Source organism: Dama dama, unplaced genomic scaffold (assembly GCF_033118175.1).
Source record: "Dama dama isolate Ldn47 unplaced genomic scaffold, ASM3311817v1 ptg000174l, whole genome shotgun sequence".
NCBI classification, from domain to species: Eukaryota; Metazoa; Chordata; class Mammalia; order Artiodactyla; family Cervidae; genus Dama; species Dama dama.
Window position 1 is genome coordinate 279,058 of NW_026870975.1, and position 4,801 is coordinate 283,858.

The window sequence follows — 4,801 nt, forward strand, 5'->3', positions numbered from 1 at the left end:
CAAATTATATGGAAACATAGTAAAGAGAATTGGAAAAAAGGAAAGCAGTGTGGAAAACCCCTGAGACTTTTGGGGACAATGTTAAATGCCATGCCACACCAGAAAGAAAAAAGAAAACAAAAAAACAGAGAGAGAGAGAGAGAGAAAAGAAAGAAAGAAAACGGGATCATGAGAAAATTCTTGAGTAGATAAATGTAGAAAATCTCCATTAAATGTGGAAGGAAATACTTCTCCAAGGCCCAGAGCCCCAGAACGTCTCGAAGATGATAAATTCAGAGTGAAACATTACACAACACATATTAATCAGATAAAGAAATATTAAACACAAAAATCAAACATTAGGAGCAGCAAGGGGAAAGAGATATATAACAAACAAGTGAATCCCCATAAGGATAGCAGTTGGTCTTTCAATAGAAATTTTTCGGGTCAGAAGAGAATGATAACATATACTCGAACTGATGAATGAGTCAAATCTACAACCAACAAGGAACTTATAGAGATATAAAGGAGAAACCAAAATTTTAAGCAATAACTGAGAGAATTCATCACCATGAATATGTTATACTCTTAACAACGCTTTAAAACTGTGGCACTTCATATGTTATCATAATTGAAAAACACATCAGTGGCCAAGAGTTTGGAAAAGGTCAAATTTCATTTCTGATATCAAAAAAGATGGATGCCAAAGAACACTTAAACTGGACAATTGTGCTCCTTTCATCTGCTAGCAAGATAATAATCAAAATTTTTCAGCAATATGTGAACAAAAAATTTGAAGATGTGCAGCCTAGTTTTGGAAAAGATAGAGGAATCAGAGAACAATTGCCAATAAAATTTGGATCCCAAGAAAACAAGGAATTCCAGAAAAAAAAAAAAAAATTACACCTGCTTTCTTGACTCCGCTAAAGCCATTTACTGTTGTGGATAACAATAACTGTGGGCAATTCAAAAAGAGATGGAAGTATCAGACTTTCTAATCTGTCTCCTGAGAAATAGGTATGCAGGTCAAGATGCAAGAGTTGAAAGTAGACATAGAAATGTTGACTAGTTCAAAACATGGAAAGGAGTGTGACAAGGCTATATACTGTCACTTCGCTTATATGAAATATGTTCAGGGTATAGTAAGCAAAATGCCAAGGTGGATGACAAGCCTGATTCCAATGACAGCTGGAAAGTGTTTGCAGGAGAAACATCAACAACTTCAGAATATGGATGGTAACACTCTAAAAAACGATAAAATGAAACAGAACTAAAGAGCCTCTTGATGAGGGCAAATGAGGAAAGAGAAAAATCTCGCTGAAAGCACAAGTTTTAAAAAACAAAAATCATGGCATCTAGTCTCATCACTACTTGGCAAATTAAACGAGAAAACTTGGAATCACAGAAATACTTAATTTTCTTGGGCTCCAAACTCACTGTAAACGATGACTGCAGTCATGGAACAAAAAAATAAAAAAATAAAAATCTTTGTATAAAAAGCTATGACAATCCTACCTATTGTATTAAAAAGAAGAGGCATCACTTTACTAGAAAGCCCCCCACAGTCACAAGCACATACAGTTTATCCAGAAGTCTCGTACAGATGTTCAGACGTACAGTTCAGTTCAGTTCAGTTCAGTTCAGCTGCTCAGTTGTGTCTGACTCTGCAGCCCCATGATCTGCAGCACGCCAGACCTCCCTGTCCATCACCAACTCCGGGAGTCCACCTAAACCCATGTCCATTGACTCGGTGATGCCATCCAACATCTCATCCTCTGTCGTCCCCTTGTCCCCTGCCCTCAATCTTTCCCAGCATCAGAGTCTTTTCAAATGAGTCAGTTCTTCACATCAGGTGGCCAAAATATTGGAGTTTCAGCTTCAACATCAATCCTTCCAATGAACAACCAGGACTGATCTCCTTTAGGATAGACTGGTTGGATCTCCTTGCAGTGCAAGGGACTCTCAAGAGTCTTCTCCAACACCACAGTTCAAAAGCACCAATTCTTCTGCACTCAGCTTTCTTCATAGTCCAACTCTCACATCCATACATGATCACTGGGAAAAACCGTAGCTAAAGTAGACTGACCTGTGTTGACAAAGTAATGTCTCTCTTTTTTAATATGCTGTCTAGGTTGGTCATAAATTTCCTTTCAAGGCGTAAGCATCTTTTAATTTCATGGCTGCTATCACCATCAGCAGTTATTTTGGAACCCAGAAAAATAAAGTCAGCCACTCTTTCCCCACCTATTTCCCAAGAAGTGGCAACTGTGTGGTCGCAGGGGGGTCAAGAGGGCTACTCCACGTTGAAGGTCAGGAGGGGAGCCGTGAGGAGATACCATCTGTCCCAGGTAAGGAGCAGTGGCTGCACTTTCCTGGAGCAGACATAAAGAAATACCCCATATCTAAGGTAAGAGAAACCTAAGTAAGACGGTAGGTGTGGCTAGAGGGCATCAGAGGGCAGACACAGAAACCATAATCACAGAAAACTAGTCAATCTGGTCACACGGACCACAGCCTTGTCTAACTCAGCGAAACTAAGCCGTGCCATGTGGGGGCATTCAAGACGTCGGGTCATGGTGGAGAGATCTGACAGAATGTGGCCCACTGGAGAAGGGAATGGCAAACCACTTCCGTGTTCTTGCCTTGAGGTCCCCAGGTTGGTACGTGCCCAATATGCTACCAGTGATCAGTGGAGAAATAACCTCAGAAAGAATAATGGGATGGAGCCAAAGCAAAAACAATATGCAGTTGTGGATGTGACTGGTGAAAGAAGCAAGTTCTGATGCTATAAAGAGCAATATTGCATAGGAATATGGAATATTAGGTCCATGAATCAAGGCAAAAGGGAACTGGTCAAACAGGTGATGGCAAGTGTGAATTTTGACATTCTAGGAATCAGCGAGCTAAATAATGGACTGGAAAGGGTGAATTTAACTCAGATGACCATTATATCTACTACTGGGGGCAGGAATCCCTTGGAAGAAATGGAGTAGCCATCATGGTCAACAAAAGAGTCCGAAATGCAGTTCTTGGATGCAATTTCAAAAAAGACAGAATGATCTCTGTTCATTTCCAAGCAAACATTCAATATCACGGTAATCCAAGCCTATGCTCCAACCAGTAATGCTGAAGAAGCTGAAGTTGAATGGTTCTATGAAGACCTACAAGACCTTTTAGAACTAACATCCCCAAAAGGTGTCCTTTTCATTAGAGGGGCCTGGAATTCAAAAGTGAGAAGTCAAGAAACACCTGGAGTAACAGGCAAATTTGGCCTTGGAGTATGGAATGAAGCATGGGAAATGCTAATAGAGTTTTGCCAAGAGAACACAACTCAGCTAACACCCTCTTCCAACAACATAAGAGAAGATTTTACACATGGACATCACCAAATGGTCAACACCGAAATCAGATTGACTGTATTCTTTGCAGCCAAAAAGGGAGAAGCTATATAAAGTCAGCAAAAACAAGACTGGGAGTTGACTGTAGCTGAGATCAACTCCTTATTGCCAAATTCAGACTTAAATTGAAGAAAGTAGGGAAAAACACTAGACTATTCAGGGATGACCTAAATCAAATCCCCTATGACTATACAGTGGAAACGAGAAATAGATTTAAGGGACTAGATCTGATAGACAGAGTGCATTATGAACTATGGATGGAGGTTCATGACATTGTACAGGAGACAGAGATTAAGACCATCCCCATGGGAAAGAAATGCAAAAAGGCAAAATGGTTGTCAGAGGAGACCTTACAAATAGCTGAAAAGAAGAGAAGCGAAAAACAAAGGAATTAAAAGAAAGCTATTCCCATTTGAATGCAGGGTCCCAAGGAAAAGCACGGAGAGATAAGAAAGACTTCCTTAGTGATCAATGCAAAGAAATAGAGGAAAACAACAAAATGGGAAAGACTAGAGATCTCTTCAAGAAAATTAGAGATACCAAGGGAACATTTCATGAAGAGAAGTATTCGATAAAGGACAGAAATGGTATGGACCTAAAAGAAGCAGAAGATATTTAGAAGAGGTGGCAAAAGTACACAGAAGGTCGGTACAAAAGAAGATCTTCACGACCCAGATAATCACTATGGTGTGATCACTCACCTAGAGCCAGACATCCTGGAATGTGAAGTGAAGAGGGCCTTAGAAAGCATCCGTATGAACAAGGCTGGTGGGTGTGATGGAATTCCACTTGAGCTATTACAAATCCTGAAAGATGATGCTGTCAAAGTGCTGCACTCAAAATGCCAGCAAATTTGGAAAACTCAGCAGTGGTCACAGGACTGGAAAAGGTCAGTTTTCATTCCAATTTCAAAGAAAGGCAATAACAAAAAATGCTGAAACTACCACACAATTGCCCTCATCTCATGCTAGTAAAGTAATGCTCAAAATTCTCCAAGCCAGACTTCAGCAACACATGAAATGTAAACTTCCAGATGTTCAAACTGGTTTTAGAAAAGACAGAGGAACCAGAGATCAGATTGCCAACATCCTCTGGATCATGAAAAAGCAAGAGCATTTCAGAAAAACGTCTAGTTCTGCCTTATTGACGATGCCAAAGACTTTGACTGAGTGGATCACGACAAACTGTGGAAAATTCTGAAAGATAGGAGAACCAGACAACCTGACCTACCTCTTGAGAGACCTAAATGCAGGCCAGGAGGCAACAGCTAGAACTGGACATGGAACAACAGGTTGGTTCCAAATAGGAAAAGGAGTACATCAAAGCTGTATATTGGCACCCTGCTATTTAGCTTACATGCAGAATACATCATGAGAAACGCTGGGCTGGACGCACAAGCTGGAATCAAGATTGCTGGGAGAAAT